This window comes from Chionomys nivalis, chromosome 1 (assembly GCF_950005125.1).
Source record: "Chionomys nivalis chromosome 1, mChiNiv1.1, whole genome shotgun sequence".
NCBI classification, from domain to species: Eukaryota; Metazoa; Chordata; class Mammalia; order Rodentia; family Cricetidae; genus Chionomys; species Chionomys nivalis.
In genome coordinates, this window is record NC_080086.1 from 13,461,984 (window position 1) to 13,481,377 (window position 19,394).

Consider the following 19,394-nt stretch of genomic DNA (forward strand, 5'->3'; position numbering starts at 1 on the left):
TTTACTTTTCTTTCCCCGCCAGATCAAAAGTATCTAAACACGGGAGATTTTCATTGTTGCAGGCCGCTCCCTGTATCTTTTCTCACTGTGGAGCCAAGCCTTCCTGATGCCACTGTTAAGGTGATTTCTGGTGACAGGTGTTTGGGCCCTTTAGTGTTAGCCTGCCACCTGTGCAGGCGAAGCGGGAACCTTTGCTCCTGTGCTCCTGTGCCCAGGTGTGTGGTTAGGTACTCACCAGCAATGAAAAACTCATTTTTTTTTCCTTACTCACCCAAGCAGCTGGCAATTCTGTAACAGAGTATGGAGAACCTACCTTTAGGTTCTGTGCTAAGCGTGGGTGGAGTCTCAAGACAGGCAGCTGTTACCTCAGTGTCTCTGCTCCTCCTTTCTCCACTCAGCCTGTGCCATTCACAGTGCTGTTCAGCAATTACTGTTGGAGCTCATGAATGGGAATCTCCAAGACCCTCCAGCTCCAATAGTATAGAAAACTGTGGTTTTTACTTCAGTCAGTTCTCAGTAGTGATGGAAGAGTAATATGATTCCTATTTGCTATTTCTTTACATTGCTCAAAGTTGAATGCAAACTTCATTTGTATGGTGACAACTACCAGCAAAAACAAACAAACAAACAAACAACAACAACAACAACAACAATTCATGAAGCTGTTTTTAAAAGATTTTCTGGGAACATGGCACACAGAATCAACTAAGCAGGGCTCAAAGGGCCTCCCAGAGACTGAAGCAGCAACCACAGAGCCTGTGTGTTTTGGTTGTTGGCTTGTGTTTTTGTGGGACTCCTAACAGTGGGATTGGGAGTATCTCTAACTCTTTTGCCCACTCTTGGGACCCTTTTTCTCCTACTAGATTGCCTTGCCCAATCTCAATGTAAGGGATTTGTGTCTTGTCTTATTGCATCTTGTTATGCTGTGTTCAGTTGACATCCCTGAAAGGCCTGCTCTTTTCTGAAGGGAAACAGAGGAGGAGTGGATCTGGAGGAGAGGGGAGGAGAGAGCTGGGAGGAGTGGAGGGATGGGAACTACAGTTGGGGTGTACTGTATAAAAGAAGAATAAATAAATAAGAACAAAGTAAAAAAAAGGTTCTCTGGGAAAAGTCAGTTCTAGAATACTTTTTTTTTCCCCATTTGAAACTATTTTTTACTTAAATTATTTCTGGGAATCCTAAAACTGACAACTGAGGTCTTTGATAGGGAGGTATCTGGGAAGAGAGAGCTGGCCTCCCATCATTTTTATCCCCTTATTACAGTAAATGCTACAGGTCAGGCAGATAGGTATGGTGGACGCTGGGCCCTAGTAATGTCATTTTGATGTATTGGGACGGTAGGGCCTTTAACACCACACGCAGAAACAGTATTAGACTGCGTAGGTGGAACCTGTGAGCTTTTGTGCCCTCTGTTCAGTAACTGTTCCAGAGAAGGGATTGATTTCATACCATTCTTTTTATTTATGTCTGTGGACATCCTAGTATAGTGTAGAACATAAAGCATGCCTGTAAGTTTTACAGCAGAAACAAATGAAAAAAGTTTCTTTTGTCCTGAAATTCATTGAGCAGCAGATCTCAGAAATGCACATTTGTCTGTTCCTATGGACTTGATGTGTGAAGCAGGTCAGACTGAATGCTGTGGCTGTTCATGTCTTATCTTCCTCCTGTTTGGTAGACCAGGCACATCATTTATACACACACATATGCATTTATTATAATATATCATATATACATGCATATATATACACATATAATCATATTCATAACCATATGTACATATATATAGCCATAACCATATATATATCATATATACACATATGCACACATAATCACATATGTATACATATATACACATAGACACAATGTGTGTATATGTGCATGTTTTCTAACATACATATCTGTAGAGTTATTTATATAGATGTAATCATATTTATTTTAATTTTTTAGGGCTTATGTAACCCTGATTGGCTTGATACTTGCTATGCAGCTCAGGCTAGCTTTGAACTCATGGCATTCTTCCCAACTCAGTCTCCTGGGTACACAGACAATAGTTGTAAGTCACAATACCCAGTTCATTGACAGATGCACTCTTTTAAGCCAGCTCCTTTTTCCTCTTGAATCATATATGCAATGTTATTTTTGAGTAGATATCAGAAGAAGTCATGCATTTCTGTTCTCTGCCATTACCCGCCAGACCCATGTAGATTATTAGCTTTAGTCATTGTTTTTCTCCGTCAACATCATCAGTATCATTATCATCACCATCATCATCACCACCACCATCACCATCCCCATCACCATCATCACCATCACCATCATCACTATCACCACCATCACCATCATCACCATCCCCATCATCATCATCATCACCATCATCACCACCACCATCATCATCCTCACCATCACCATCATCACCATCATCATCATCACTGTCATCATCACCACCATCATCAACATCACCACCATCATTACCATCACCATCATCATCATCCCCATCATCACCATCACCATCATCACCATCATCACCGTCACCATCATTACCGTCATCATCATCATCACCGTCATCATCATCACCGTCACCATCATCACCATCATCCCCATCATCACCATCACCATCATCACCATCATCACCATCATCATTATCACCATCATCATCATCATCACCGTCATCATCATCGTCACTTTATCAGTTATCATTGTGGTTGTCAATGTATATACTTAAACACCAGAAATTGGTATTTGACCTGTGTAGCATTTGTAGAAAGCTTAAAATGCGGGGCCTCGTGTTTCAAGTTAGAACAATGAGGATTGCTACTGAATTTAACAGTGATTCCTTTTGGTAATGATGGTAGTTTTGAGTTTTTTAGTGAATCAGTTGGAGATACATTTGAATGCCCCTATAAGAGTTATATTTTATGGGCATCAGTCTCGGGGGCAAAGCTCTCAAAGTTAGCTTTGTTTCCCCTTATTTGTACACCCCCTTTGGTATTTTGAAATAGGGTCTCCAGTAGTCCAGGCTGGCCTGGAACCCATTATGGGTTAGAGGTTGTCCTTGAACTCTTCCAGCTTCTGCTTCTAATTATAAACTGCTGAAGAGTATTCATTTCTCTTTGGAGACTTTTTTCCTCCTGCAGATGAACAACTAAAAACAAAATACTTGCAGACTTTCTGAGAGTCTTTTAGAATACAAGTCATTATAGCCCACTGTCCTAAGATGTTACTCCAATGCTGGGTAGGCATTTCTCAGGGCTCTTTGCCCACTCTGAATAATGCCAACGTCTCACACCTGAGTATGTGTGAGTGCTGGGGTGGGTATACCATGATACACTTCTGTGCAGGTCAGAGGACAGTCTTAGGTGAAGTTCCCACTTAATCAGAGGCAGTGCCTCTCTTACTCACTGCCCTGTGTCTTGCTAGCTGGCCTGTGAGCATCCAGCTGTTCTGTCTCATTCTCTCGCCTCCCTGTGGGGCGTGCTGGGATGACAGAGGTATTTGGCTCTCCTGTAGGTTCTAGGGATCCGAACTCGGGGCCAGGCATGCTCGGCAGCAGTTTTCCCCGCCCAGCCATCTCAACACTCTTCTCTCTTGCACCCGTTTCCCTCTGCAAGAGACTGCTCTTCCATCCCTCCTCAGCATCTGGCCTCTGGAAGACCTGCTTGGGTAGCGTGTCAGAATCAGAGCTGACATGGGTGCCAGTGTAAATATGGATTCGTGGCCTTGGTGCCAATGGTTTTTATATGCAGCCCCGGCTGTTACTCTGATCTCTTAGGAAGTGAAGCGGCATGTTACAAGGTGTCAGTTGCTGTTTGGGAGAGGCCTGTTGCGTTTCATGGAAGTGTTCTTTTGAGGTTGTCATAGCAAGTTTGGCTAATAACTATCTGCACACTGGAAAGACTTTAAAATGCTCAAATGAGCCGTATTCGTGCCCCCCCCCCTCGCTTTCCTGGTGTCTTAATTTTTCTGTTACTGTCCATAAGCAATTTGAAGGAAAAGAGTTTATTTGGCTTACAATTCCAGTTACTGTTCATCATCACAGAAGGCATCAATCACATCAAGGCAGCGGGAACTGTAGCAATGCCTTCCCATGCTACCTCTCAGCTGGCCCTGTCCTTTCTGCATAGTTCAGAGCCCAGGACAGGAAATGGTGTCACCCACGTTCAGGATGCTACCCCAGTGAACTAGTTAGGGAAATACCTCACGGATGTGCCCACAGGCCAACCTATTACTTTAGACAGTTCCTCACTGATACTCCCTTCTGGGTGGTTCTGTACCATGCCAACACCAGAGTTAAACTAACCATCATGCTTGTGAACTTTAGGTTGGTGGTGAACCCAGAACTCAAAGGGTTCCTCAGGCTAGTTCTAACCTACAGGCATCCTAAGTATAGCTTAACCTTGGTTGTAGAAAGAGGTGCTTCTGATGTGTGTGTGTGTGTGTGTAGTTTCATTTTTGTGTTTGTGTGTATGCCTGGGTATATATCTGCCCACGTGTGTGTAGATACTTGTGGAGGCTACCAGGAAAATGTGAGATCCCCCTAGAGCTGGGGTTGCGGGGTCTCGGAGATACCCAGGATGGGGATGGAGTTCAGGTCCTCTGAGAGAGCAGCAAGTGCTGCTAACTGCAGCGCCATCTCTCCAGCGCCTCAGTACAACTGACTGGAAAATGGTTAGTGTCTCCTGCTGATAAATGGACATGGTTGCCATCAGCATTGTGGAGTTGCAGTAGGTGTAGCTACAGCTTCTGAGAAAAGTTGATCTTCTCGTCTCAGTCCCTCACTCTCTAAAAACACACGACCTCAGGTCTCTACTCAGGATGAGTGCTTAAAGGAGGAAGAGGTCAGGGTTCATGATAAAGTTGAGACAAAACCCATTATTCCAGGATTTAGCTCCTTAGAATTATTGTCACCATGCTGGGTGGCACACGTCTTTAATCCCAGCACTTGGGAGGCACAGGCAGACAGATCTCTGAGTTCAAGGTCAGCCTGGTCTATAAGAGCTAGTTCCAGGACAGGTTCCAAAGCTACAGAGAAACCCTATCTTGAAAAACAAAAAATAAAACAAAAATTATTGTCACCAGACATGGACACTGACTGAGAAGAGATGGCTTAACAGGGCACAATTGCTTTTGAGGCTCAGATATTGAGTCACAGAGAAGTTTAAAAAATCCACTATATTTATTTACTTTGTGTGTGAGTGTGGTGTGTGTGTGTGTGTGTGTGTGTGGTGTACATATGTGCACACATATCTACTCTGGTGTATGTATAGAGGTCTGAAGATAAGTTGTGGTTTTTGGCTCTCAGATGATCAGGCCTGGCTGTGAATGCCACTGTTCATTGATTCATCTTGCTGGGCTAGACGTTTTAGCAAGTCAAGAAAACATCTTTAGGATTCATAGTCTTAGACTCATGGAGACACAGGTCTTCACACGTCTGTTGCTGTTATAGTTTGCATGAAATCCTTCTCTGGTTCTGATAGCTTTTATCTGGTATGCCCCTTTCTCCTCTGAACCTGGATATTTCCCAATTTTCTTTTGCTCGGGACTTTGTAGGATTTGAATAGATTTGTCTCTTGATTGAAGACTTGAACAGATTGTCTCTTGGTCCTTCATCCAGATACTTCTAAAGTCCCAGTATAGTATTGTTTTTTAACTCCCATTTCAGGCAAATATAGTGGTGAGCATGTTATGAATAATGACCACAAAAATCAGTTGTATTTTTTTTCGTCAGTGAGAGAGATTTTGCAGGAGATAACTTTTGTGTGTTTTGATAAAGTTGCAATAATAGAAATGAACGGAGGATACTTGGAATGGCTCTTCAGGATTCTTTTCTTCTACCTCTGTGTTAAATACTGTTCCGACATGGAAGAGCTGCATTGATATTTCATGCTGTCTGACCCGGGCTAGAGAGAGGATGGTCCACAGGCCATATGCATACAGCTTTCTGAGAGCTTTTGTTCTTCTCCTTTTCTAGTTGCAAGCTGTACACCCCACATTCTAAATACTAGGTGAGTTTCAGGGTCTCTGGGTTTTCCTCTGGGAACAGGTGTCCCCTAAGATGCCAGCACAGCCTGGAGTAGCACTGCCTTCTTGTCCTCTCTGCTCGTCTTTGCTTCTCTAGCCCAAGATCTATATTAGGCAACTAAAGCAAAAGTCAATGTCTGTCTTCCCTAATCAGGCCAGTCTCTGTGTTTAGTTTGGAAATGACCCAGATGTACCGCCTATTGTGTTCTTTGGCTTTAGGAAATCGACTCGGAAGGCTTAGTGTTTGAACCCAGGTAGCGCCTATTTTCTATCCAAATATGATCATGACCTATCTTCTTAGGGAAGCCAAATCCAAAATCAAAATAACTCTCTCTATTTTAAAACACAGCTAAGCGTATAACAGCAATGTCTAGCAATACTTTTGAAGTGGTTTATTTTTCCTCCCTTGTGGCCTTGCTCGTCCAGCGCAGGTCCTGGCTCCGACCATCTCTTTACAGTGGAAATGCAGTCGTTCAGAGAGCCCAAATTTTTGTAGATGATGGCATTTTGAATAGGTATAGTACTAAAGGCAAAAGGTAGCTAGCTATTTTGATTATTGTTTTATTCCCTAAAATCAGATTGTATCGATTCAGGTCTAAATTATGTAAATATAGATGCTTGCTGCCTCCCAGGCCTGGTGTAACTTCATTTGGCAGGTAGTCATACCACTTGCTACTTGAACTTGATACCAGATGTTACTTCCAAAAACCAACCAGGTATTTTTAGTGTGTGGCAGCTCTATGTTTGTTCTTACAAAATCTGAGAGAAAACCCAGGGGATATGCATTACTGCGTCCCAAAACATTAAAGAATAAGCTAATTCTGATAATGCAGTTTATATAAATAATAATGCAGTTGCTCTTGCTGCATCTTAATTTCTCTAATGTCTGAAAAACCTGAACATTATAGTTTTATACAGATTCCTCATATTTGGCCATGCATGGTGACTTATGCCTGTATTTAGGAGGCCAAGTCGGGAGAATTGCTATGAGTTTGAGGCCAGCCTTGGCCACATACTGAATTCTAGGTTTCAAGTCAGCTGGGGCCACATAGCAAGATCTACTCTCCAAAACCAAAATCAAAACAGAACAAAACAAACAAACAAACAAAAAACAAAGAAAAAGGAATCCCGCAAACAAGGACAATAATCGCACCCCGTTTGTCTCTTTGCCCCACAACATGTATGTGTCTATATATGTTGTAAAAGAAGGAGTGGCAGGCTGCGTTCCTGTCGCCTGGCTCCCGACCGCCTGGATAGCTTATACCCCAAAATAACAACACACAAATTGTATTTATTTAAGCACTGCCTGGCCCATTAGTTCTAGCCTCTTATTGGCTAACTCTCACATATTGATTCAACCCATTTCTAATAATCTGTATCGCCACTTGACTGTGGCTTACCGGCATGAGTCTAACCAGCGTCCATCTCGGAGAGAAGAGCCATAGCGTCTGCCTGACTCTGCTGTCTTTCTCCCAGCATTCTGTTCGGTCTACTCCACCTATCTAAATTCTGCCCTATCAAAAAGCCAAGGCAGTTTCTTTATTAACCAATGAAAGCAACACATAGAAAGAAGATCCTCCTACACCATATATATGTACTTTCTCCTCTATCTGTGGCACTTGGAAATAAACTGCAGATTCCAGGCATTTCTTCATTGTGCCGTTCCTAAGAACAAGGCTCTGGTTTAGTAAAGCCACTATACAACTCTTCGTGCTCGACAGCGGTGTCATATAGATGGAATGCAGGCATTAGCTGTGCTGGCCATTTTGGAATTTTCTCAGTCATATGAAGGCCATCTCCCCAAGGCCTCCTTTAGTCTCTGTCAGTGCTGTCCGGTTTGGTCCCTACCAGCCACTTGGGGCCATTTACATAGAAATTGATTGAACGTTAGTGAAACTGAAAATTGCCTTCATCAGTGACAGCAGCCGCACTTTGAGTGCTCGCTGTCCGTGTGTGGCTACTCGATACGACTGTACAAGTAGGGTCTGTTTCCATTTCTCCAGAGCTTCCCCACTCTTGCTGTCTTCCATGAAGTCAGCGTTTTGAAGAGGTCAGGCCGGTTGTCTTGTGGAACGTCCTGCATTTAGATTCGTCTTGTTTTGTCGTACATTCAGTGTAGATTGTGGCAGATTTTTCTTTCCAGAGATAACTGCGCTGATACAGTTAGTCCAGCCACACCCATTTCAAAGAGTGTGACTGTCACCTGCTCCCCCTGAGAAGGGAGGTCTTGCCTCTTGCCCTGGATTCAGGCAAGGGCGTGTGATAGACAGCTGACAGCAAGGATGAAGTCATCCACTGGGATATAAGACAGATCCTTTCTTACCTAGAGCCACACTCCGAGGATGCCCAAGACTGTGAGGAGACACTGAGCTGACAGCCAGGATCCCATCTCCCAACAGTTACTCTTTGCAGTTGAAGTCTAACCTATGATGGAACATAGCTGTGACAGCCAAGGATTATCAAAATCCCGATGAGCAGAGAGCTAATAAATAATGATTCTTCCAAACTTGTAAGAACTGATTTAGTAGTAAGTAAAAAATGCTCACGTTAAATTGTTTTGCCAAAAGTACAATATAAGTCAATAAACATCACGGTGGCTGTTACTAGTGGTGATGGGCTAGTTGGTTATGGTAATGGCAACCAGATCTCCCTATCATCAATAAAAAATATTCTTTTTTCCAATAAGAAGTAAAATAAAGGAAATTTTCACTTTGAACAGAGCGATCTTGCACAGTTACCTGTCAACATTTAATTCTATATCATATAAAATTATCCATCCTGTGTGTATGTACTTGTGCATGTGTGTGCACACACTGACGTGTGTGTATGTGGAAGCTACATGTTGACATTGGATATCTTCTTATTGCTTTTCACCTTATTTTTAAATTTTATTTTTATGTTTTAAATAGTGTTTTTATTAATTCTTTCAGAATGTCGCACAAGATAGTTTTTCTCAGACAAATTATATTTTTGGCAATTTTAAAATTTAAAATATAATTATATACCTTTAGTACCCCCCAAACTATCCCATAGCTACCCTTCCTTCTATTTTTATGTGGATAAATAGACTTTTTCTGTAGTTACTACTGTTATATGCATATAAATGTATAGATAGAACCCACTGAATCTGTTTAGTGTTGCTTGTATGCACTTGTATGTATATGGTTTCAGGACTGTTCACTTGGTATTGACTAACCAATTAATTTTTATTTTTATGTATGTGTTTCTGCTTCTGAGTGTATGTCCATGGAGGCTAGATGAAAGTGTCAGGTCTGGGAACCGAACTCAGGTCCTCTGCAAGACCAGGAAATGCTCGTGTCGACTAAGCCATCTCTCCAGCCCCTATACCGTAGGAGTTAGGTCCTTAACCTACAGAGCCATCTCTCTGGCCCAGGACAAACCCTGCTTTGCAATTCCTTTTCTTTGATTGAATTAAATGCATCATTAGATAGGACTTCTCAATTTTGTTCTGCCGATAAGAACCACAGCTCTTCTTTATTTCTGCGATAAAGGGATAAGGCACCACTTTGTCTGACTTGGATTGCATAGTGGAAAATTCACTTAGACTTTTTTTAAGATCCCAAATTCTATTTAAAGTTCTTGGTATAATATATAATTTAAGACAAATAAGGAGGAAAATTCCTGTGCATATTTTTTGTTGTTTCTTTCAGGCGCAGCCATTTGTTAATGTTTCTAGGCTCAGGGTTTTTAATTCTCTTGTCAGGTAGATGGTTTCCCTCTTCTTGAAGGAATATGAAGACGATGTCTTCCAAGTAATTTTAATCACAGGGAAAATCTCAGATGAGAGTGGATGGATCAGTTAACAATTTCATAGAGCAAATCCGTGAACTACTCCTGCTAAGTAAATTAGTGCTGTCTTATTATCCAGAGTAGTGTGGCCAGAGAGACGGCAGAGTATAGGAGGGCAGGGAAGTTCTGCTGTTTAGTGGAGAGGTGGAAAGTTCTAAGGGCTAGGGAGGGATGAGGATTTGCTTATCTCTAGGAGGACCAGGTAAATAGTAGTGGATGTGGTCGGTCTGGAGTGCATCTCTCAGTATCGGGGGAGACTGGTTCAGTTTGTCTCTCCCCCCCCCCCTCCCAAAACACTGAAATCCATGAAGGTCAAACCCATTCCATACAATGGCCTGGTATTTACTTGCAATCTGCACACACTCTCCTACATCCTTTAGATGACCTCCAATTACTTAATAACACCTAACACGGTATAAATGCTGTATAAGTGGCTGACAGGCTGCCTTGTTTAAGGAATAATAAGAAGAAAAATTAGTCGGGATCAATGTTCCTTTCGGTGTTGTTTGCATCTGTGGTGGCGGAAGCGATTGGTAAAGAGGGATGGAGTCTGCAGAGTGGAGTGGCAGGGTGGAGTGAGGAGAGGAGGGAGGGAGCATGAGAGAAGTCTTGACTGCTAGCCGGTGGGGAAGGAGACAAGTGGAGACCAAGGTTATTACATTTTGGAATGAACTGTGGTTTTGGGTACATCGGAGAAACCCACTCAAGCACTGTTTTTGAGCAGAGAATTCAGTAGAAGATGTCACTGCTGTTCAGGTGGCTTCTAGATAACTAGTTTTAAATGTCAAGGAGGAAGGCTTGCTTTCCTCAAATCTTGAAAACAATGTATCGGCTGGAAGTCTTGCAGATTCCTCTGACCTGCTCCTCAAAGGGGCTCAGTGACACCTACTCCCGAGAGCTGTAATTGGGCTGTATTTTCCCGCACCTCTCCTCACCCAGATCAGACTGACTTCCACATGGTTTCAGGGTGTGGGTGCATCAGGCAGGCGTGGTGTTTTATAGAGAGCCAGTGGTGACTGACAGAAACTGCAGCCCCAAGGGCTTACAGTGTGGGTGGGTCCAAGGGCTTACAGTGTGGGGGTGGAGGGGAGCATTTCCTTGGTGCCTGCAGGTTGAGCTAGCTTGAAACCTTTATTCTAACTCTTGAGAATGGAGAATGCTAATACTGTGGCTGTTTGATGTCTCTTTTTCTCTTTTCCTTTCTTCTATCCCTCCTACTTCCCCCTTCCTCTTTCTTCTTCCCCTCTTTATTTATTATAAAACAAGTTCTTATGTAACACCAGCTAGTCTCAAACTTTACTGTATAACTGAATGAGGCCTTGAATTCCTGATCCTCCCATTCCCACCCAGGTGTTGTAATTATAGGCATATATGGTGGTTATACTATGGCTGGACAACTTGTTCCATTTAAAAATGTATCCTAAATGAAACATTAAATATGTATCTTCATGTGTGTTGAGTGTTTGCCTGCATATATGTATGTGCAACATATGCATGCAATGCCTATGGAGACCAGAAGAGGGCAGAGGATCCCCTGGAACTGAAGTTAGAAATGGTTGTGAGCTGTCATGTGTTTGCTGGGAACTGAACCTGGGTCCTCTGGAAGATTAGACAGTGCTTTTAATGGCGGAGTCATCGCTTGAATCTCCGCTCCTGGTAAGGTGTGTGTGTGTTTATTGGGGGTATGTTTGTGTGTGTGCACATGGTGTACACGTAGAGGTCAGAGGACCACTTTATGGAGTTGGCTCCTCTTCTTCCACCTTTATATGGACCCTGGGAATATGAACTCCAGTCATCAGGCTTGTACAGCGAGCCATTTTACCTTCTGAGCTATTTCACCTGTTCTTTTCTATCTTCTGGTAGTTTGAATGTAATTGGCCCCCATAATCTCACAGGGAGTGACACTATTAGGAGGTGTGGCTTTGTTGGAGTGGGTGTGGTCTTTTTTGAGGAAGTGCGTCATTGTAGGGGCAGGCTTTGAGGTTTCATTTACTCAGGATACTACCCAGTGAGTCAGTTGACTACCTGTTGCTTCTAAGTCAAGATGTAGGACTCTTAGCTCCAGCCCCTTGCTGCCATGCTCCCCGCTGTGATGGACTGAACCTCTGAACTGTAAACGAGCCACCACAATTAAATGTTTCCTCTATAATAGTTGCTGTGGCAATGGTGTCTCTTTCCAGCAATAGTAAACTCTAGCTAAGACACATCTAAATCTTGTAGTTGGTTTGCTAAGGATACATGGAGTCAGGTGTTCAGCGAAAGAAGTAATTACCAGTTGTGGAAAGTTATTTAATTGTCTTTATTAGTGGTAGCAAATGTGATCACTGTTTTCCTGGTGTCTAAAGATGAGTGTTGACTTCTAATTCCTCTTTGACTACTGAGCCAGTCTAGAACATCTGCAGGTCAGCTACTAAATAGAGCAGCAGTGTTATGTGCACTTATCTTCCTTGAGCCACTTTAGGTTTAAGATGGCGTGCAGTGGGAAGGTTCAGGATTTCCATTCTTGCTTTTCACTCTGCTGCCAAGAGTCCTGTCAACTCCAGCTTGCCCTTCATCTGCCTACTGTTTGGGTTTGGGAATTTACAGAACATGAGTCATTGAAACTCCCTTTCCCCAAATGGGACAAGTGTCTTAATTGAGGTCATGCCAACACCTAGTGTGACAGAATCTTCCCCTTATCCTCCCTTGGCACACAGAGAGAATTTACACAGCCAAAGAATGGTGTGAAACTGTGTCTCCAACTGTGTCCATTGGAATAAGCCAGATGCCCAGTTGGATGCCCAGTGCACAGCTCCCTTGCCAAGTTATGTTGTTCTGTTTGGTCCCAGGCCAGATGGCAACTTAGTGGGTGGGCCATCAGCCCTGGCCTTTCTTCAGCCTCCTTGGGTCTAGGATGAAGTGCCCAGCCATCTCTTATTGTGTAGTAGGAGTGAGCTTATGGAAATAGTAATTGCCCTTGCTGTTACTTAATATTTACATAACTTTCTTTACATTTGTAACTGTAGTACCCTGATGTGAGTTTATTTGGATTATAAAAGCTTTGGGTTGCTTGGTAAAATTCAATGGAACCCATTTACCAGCAATTCGGCAAGATGAAAGAGCTTCCTGGGTGAGCATGCCATGTGAGTAGGTGGACAGGTCTGAATTAGACTAAACAGTATTATGCTTTGTGTAGTGTCTGTAGGTACTGCGATTGTTAGACACACCCTTATTGAGCCTGTTAGCTTTCAGCTATCTCCTGACAGCCAGGTGATGGGGCACGCTAGGTAAATGAATCCCCTGACCCTCATAATTCTTGGACTTTTGTGCTTGGTTTGTTATTATTACACATAGATTGTTCGTGCTTTCTCAGAATTTCACTAATGTTATCTACAGTTGCTATAATTTGATTTCTAGTCTCATCGTAGTCAGATGCACATGAAAAACCATCAAGGAGCAATCCTCCAAAGGAGAGCCAAGATCATCCCACTGGCTTTCCTTGGGTACACCTTGGATCCCAACAGTAAGCTTGGCTTTCTGTGAGTACGATATGAATAACATTCTTACAACTCCATTTTAAAATTTATTTTTTGCCTTTTTTTTTTTTTTGTAAAATTACAGAGTAATATGGGAGAAAAGCCCACCTGCTTTCTTGGTAATATTTTCAGGCTCATGACTTTTGAAATGAAGCTAAATATGTAGGCAGCTTGGGGCTGACACATGGCTTCCAGAGGCTGCCTGGGCTGCGGTCCTGGCTTGGATCTGTGTCTTAGATGTATTCGGATTTTCCTCAGGCTGCAGGTCCTGCTGGAGCAGGAGTTCTCTAAGGCTCGGTGCTGTCTATGAATGATGGTTTACCCTCCATATGCCCCTTCTCCCAGAGCGCAGCCCAGGTGACACAGCTCCTGTTGCTGGTGTGTTTAGGAAGGTACTGGCTCCTGCCGAACCTTCCCCTAGGCTCTTTTCACAAAGAAAGGAGATCCAGATTCGGAGGTATTTTAAGTCTTTCAGTGCCAAATAATCAAAAGAAACAAGAACGGGAGGGACAAATATGATTTCTATGAATGGTTTTAATTAACCGATTGACTTTCCTTCTGTTATTGTTGTCATTATTAACATCACCACTGCTAAGACTGACCGCAGGGGTCACCACCACTGCTAAGACTGTGACCGCTGGGGTTCACTGCTAAGACTGTGAGGACTGGGGTCATCACCACTGCTAAGACTGTGACCACTGGGGTCATCATCACTGCTAAGACTGTGACTGCTGGGGTCATCACTGCTAAGACTGTGACCACTGGGGTCATCACCACTGTTAAGACTGTGAGCACTGGGGTCATTACCACTGTTAAAACTGACCACTGGAGTCATCACACGTCTCATACCCACGCCCTTTAGCTCCTGATCATGAGTGGGAGGAGCATGCCCAACACCTGTAATGTGGAACTTTCTTTTTCTCTTCTCAGGTAATCTGAAACCTCAGAAATGTTTGACACCAGACCCTCAGTTGTTTGTCATTCACTACTGGGAATATTTAGCTCTTATTTAAAGTCTCAGGTTATGGGACTCACTCTACCTGTGAGGGGATGTTAGAGTCCAATATGAAGCTTCTATTTTGAAAAAAAAATTATGTGTATGGGTGTTTTGTCCGTGTGTTTATCTGTATACCACATACATGCAGTGAGTGCCCTAAGACGCCAGAAAAGCATGTATAATTACCTCGGCCTGGAGGTTTAGACATATGTGAGCTGCTGGAACTCAGATCTGGGTCTTCTGTAAGAACAGCCAGTGCCCTTAGCTACTGAGCCTTCTCTGGCCTCCAGAGCTTCTGCCTTGATATTTACCAGGTGTGTTGCTGATTGGTTATTAGCCATGTGTCTTGATCTGGTACTAGGTTTCTGTCTGGTTTATTTGATGGAATCTTTTTTTTTTTTTTTCGAGACAGGGTTTCTCCGTAGCTTTTGGTTCCTGTCCTGGAACTAGCTCTTGTAGACCAGGCTGGCCTCGAACTCACAAAGATCCGCCTGTCTCTGCCTCCCGAGTGCTGGGATTAAAGGCGTGCGCCACCACCGCCCGGCTATTTAATGGAATCTTGAACTGTATACCCAGGCAGTCACTTCCTTCCCTCTCTTGACTCTGGAAACCTGCCCCAGACGTCCTCAGTACCTTCGAATCTCCTAAACTTGCTATCCCCTACCTCCTTCCCCACCTGGCAGTTCGGATGGAAGCTCCGCTTGAGTCTCAGTGTCTTCAGCAAGCATCTAGTTCGCATCTCTGTATGGCCTGAATTCTCATTTAAGTAGAATTTGATAGGCTAATCCTGGAGGGGAGAGGGAAAGAACATGGACAAAGCATAAAAAAAGATTGCTTTGAGTGAGGTTGATCTTCATTGTCAGCTGATGGCATTTAAAGTTACCATGGAAACACCTCTGGCTGTGTCTGTGGGCATGTTTTTAGTAAGTTTAACTGCGCAGGGATGACCTCTCCAAAGGTAAAGCTGGGGTCCGAGCCCGAATCACGAGGAGACAGTCAAGCTGAGCAGCCAGCAGCATTCATCTTTCTTTGCTTCCTGATTGTGAGTGCAAGGTCACCAGCCACCATCTGCTCCTGCTGCCTTGACTCCGGCAGTGATGGACTGTGCCACCTCGAACTGTAAGCGGAGAGAAAACCTTCCCTTCTCAAGTCGCTTCTTGTGAGGTGTTTGTTGCCACTAATAAGGAAAGCGACTAACGCAGCACAATTTTTCATCCGTGAGAAATGTCGTCCCATGATGGACTGTGGCTCTGTGGCTCGTGTCTGGAGCTGCGTCTGCATTTAGCCAATCCTTTGCTGCATGAGAATGAGGGGGCACCCTGCACTGATGGGCCTGACTGGGGGCACTTGGCTGTGACTGAAATGCTCAACATGCTCACTGCTGTAACTCCACATATGTTCGGCTGGATGAAGGAATAGATGCTGGGGTTGCTGAGATTGGCATGTGGAGTCTTGAATGCTGAGGTCAGGTTCATTCCTTGCTGTCCCAGGATTGACTGTGACCTCTAGATCTTTTCTCCTCTTCCTGTCTGTTGTAATCAGAGTTCTGTTCTTAGAGTGAGCACCCATTTAAGCTGAAGGATCCAGAAAGAAAATCATTTTGATATATTTCTTTAAAGTCTTCTTTTTTATGTAAGGCATGGTTTTTGAGTAAAGTCCAGAATGTAAATTGGTGGATATGACTCTGAAATATGTCTTTAAAAATTGCTTAAGTGGATAGCTGGCATACTGACACACAGTGATGCTCTAGTCAATACCATTTGAATAGAAGTTGTGGTTATAAGTATCCTGTTCTCTAAGTACAAGAGATGAAATATATCCCCAGATTCCATGCTTGGCTATTAAGGGGTTAATTGCAGCTGAGGCTTCTGAATGCAGAACTGAGCAAGGTTTTCTAGGTGGCATATTCACCTCTGTGTGTCCTGGACCTCTGCAGTGTAGCCTGGTTCAGTTGACTTATCTTTCTTTATTAATTATTAATTAATTAAGATAGGCTCTTAGGTTGGCCTTACACTGGTTATATATTCAAGACTGGCTTGGAACTTCTGATATGGCTGCCCCGCCTCCCAAATACTGGGAATACAGGCTTGTACTGCCGTGTCCAGCCAAGTAGGTCTGCCGTAGACCTTAAGAATGTTTGCTTTCCATAGATCAATATCCCAGGGAAGTAAAAGGCACATTCAACACAACCCATGATCGAATCAAGGGGGAGAGTGTGTCTTGTATGTGAAGTCATTTCATTTTTAGGTTTATCTTCAACTATTTGTACTTCTTATGGAGTCCCATCCTCCCAGACTATAATGAGAAGTTTCATGTGAAAACAAAAATTGTTTTGGGGTATGTGTGTGTGCATGTGTGTGATCTGTTTGCCATGAGGGCAGAATGTAAAGCTAGGCTTGCTAATCAAGAATAGTGCTTCTGCCAGCTATGAGCTAAGACCAGAGTTGGAATGAGGTGAGGGTAGGGCCATGCCAAGCACACACTAGACGCTAGCTAAAGTGGCAGGTGGGTACCCTGCAGGGTGGGAGATCATTGTCAGTCATGGCTTGTTGCTGTCTTCCTATCTTTATCCAAGCGCCCAGCAGGTTGGAAGCAGGTGTTCCCCGTAGGAAAAATCAGAAGGAAATCAGAATCTGAAATCTTGGACCCAAGGGGCAAAACACAGGAGGCTTGAGGTTTCTGAAATGCGAATGCCCAATAGTAGGAGATTCCCGATTTCTAGAAGAACAGCACAGCCTGCTAGACTTTGCGCAAACGCAGCTGGCTGACCCTTATGCAGTGTTGGAAAGCAAGAAATAAAGGAGACTGATGGTTTGCAGTCTCCAGATATAAAGTTGGTCACTTAATTTTGTGTTCATTTTGATGTATGCTGTCTCAGTCAGGTTCGTTTTTCTCCTTGCTGATACTATTACTGTCATCATCAAACATTTACTGAGTCCCTGCTGCGGGCACGGCTCCATTCCCACAAGCAAAGGGAAGAGAAATAAGGGAGAGATGCGGTTTCTTCTTTTAGGGCGGTTGTTTTCTGTTTAGAACTGAACTTAGGCATTAGAAAAGTTATGGGATTTATTCATTCTCCAAATGTGTACTGGCATAGTGCTGGCTATGCATGCCAGGTGCTGGGCTCAGCGTTTCAGAGGTGAGTCTGGAGGTGTCCTTTCTGCTCCTTGTCACCATCTGGATAGTGACGGTAGGTCAATTGACTAGTTCTTTCATTGCTTTGACCAAAATGCACACGGACAAACAACTTAAGTAGGGAAGGGTTTATGTTTCTCGTATGGCTCAAAGGGTGGAGTCCATCATGGGAATGGTACTTAGGGTGGTGGCAAGAGGTGGGGGTATCTGGTCACATTGCATATATAATCAGGAAGCAGAGAGCACACAGGAAATGGAGCTGGGATAAGACCTCAAAACCCACCCCCCAGGATCTACTTCCTCCAGTGAGACTCCACCTTCTAAAGGTTCCACAACTCTTCCAGACAGTGCCATCAGCTAGGGACCGTGTTTGAACATGTGTGACCACTGGGGACACTTCACAGTCCAAACAACAATAAGCAGGAGAGAATTTTGATGTGTGACCTGTCAATGAAATACCGCAGGTAGAAATGACAATAGTATTAAAATAATGGGGCACCAAGACATGTATGGATCTAATCTACGTGGAGGTAGTAAAAGACAGGATCTCCTGAGTAAATTGGGAACCTGGGGCCATGGAGAGGGTTGAAGGGGAGGGAAGAGGCAGGGAGGGGAGCAGAGAAAAATGTAGAGCTTAATGAAATCAATAAAAAAATAAACCAAAATGACTTTAAAATAAAAAAAGGTCACTGTATGAACCTCAAAAATAAAGATATAGTTGTTTTTTAAAATTCTCATTTGTAAGGAGAATTCCATGCAGATTCAATGTGTGTGTGCGTGCGTGTGTGTGTGTGTGTGTGTGTGTGAGGGGTGAGGTGTTGTGTGGGTGAACAGCCCTATGTGCATGTGTGGAGAACAGCAGTCAATGTAGGATTTCTATGGCTCTCCACGTTATCCTTTGAGATGGAAGCGCTCATTGAACCTGGTGGTTACCACTTGGCTAGACTGGCTGACTGTGGGATCCCCCCGTTTCTGCCTTTCAGTCCTGAGATTACAGGTGGCTACCATCATGGTAAACTATTTACAGGGGTGGGGTTGGGTGGGATGAGGTGGGGAGGCTAAGAGGTGGGGATGGAAGGGGTTAGAGATCAGGACTCCAGGCCCTCATGTTGTCACAGCAAACACCTTGTCACGGGAGCCATCTCTCCGGCTCGAAACGATGCTGTTTTAACCACGTATTTCTTGTTTTGCTTTTCAGTGGCAGCCTTGGGTATAATCACAAGCAGACATGCAATCCTATGTCTCATAAACAATGGGGATACCCGCAATTCATCTCTTCCAAAGAACCCTGGTGTGGAGCTTGAGAACAGTTCTGTTGCCTTTCTGGTGTGGGTTAGAATTCCCTCAACACTCGCCTTCATCAGGTGCTTGACAGAACGGTAACAAGTACACGCAGCAGAAAACTGATGTTTTCTGTGTCATAGAAGAAAGCATCGGAGAGCTTTGGTTAGCAGGTGTTGGCGTTAGTATTCAATCATGAAAAATGGAAAGTCAGATTTTTCCTATTTCCCCTTCTGGGCCTTGGGCATTTATCCCTTCTCAAGGAGGAAATTTGAAAGAGAAAAAATAGAGTCTGTTGTGTGGCATGCCTTTACCCACTATAAATCATGTTGCAGAATAGAATCAGGGCGTCTGGTGTTTTCAACCAATTGGGGGTAGTTAATTTTCTTTGTATCAAATAGGGATAATACCAAGAAATTGCCCGCCTACTTCTCCCTTGCCCAGGATGTTCAGATCTGTAATAAAATACCAAGGGAGCTGCGGAACCTCTCTCCCTGGGGAGCTCTGTGAAAAAGGTGTTCAGACACTTAACTGCCTGAAGTAATTGTGCAGAATTTTGCGTGTCTTACTTAAAACAAAGCAAAGCAAGATGTGGAAACTGAGACTTAGAAAAATGGGCATCATAAAAAGAATTCTTC

The 19,394-nt window shown here is 43.6% G+C and overlaps 1 protein-coding gene across 3 annotated transcripts in view; it reads left to right on the plus strand.

Moving 5' to 3' along the window:
- Positions 1-19,394, plus strand: part of Eps8 (epidermal growth factor receptor pathway substrate 8) — a 178,389-nt gene that overhangs the window by 22,063 nt on the left and 136,932 nt on the right. Inside the window, exon 1 of one of the 3 annotated variants that reach the window (XM_057782349.1) lies at positions 13,328-13,346. The exons of the other annotated variants lie outside the window; for them this stretch is intronic. The gene's annotated coding sequence lies outside the window, so the exon portion shown is untranslated. Of the gene's footprint in view, positions 1-13,327; positions 13,347-19,394 lie in introns of those variants that run through there. 3 annotated transcript variants of the gene reach the window in all.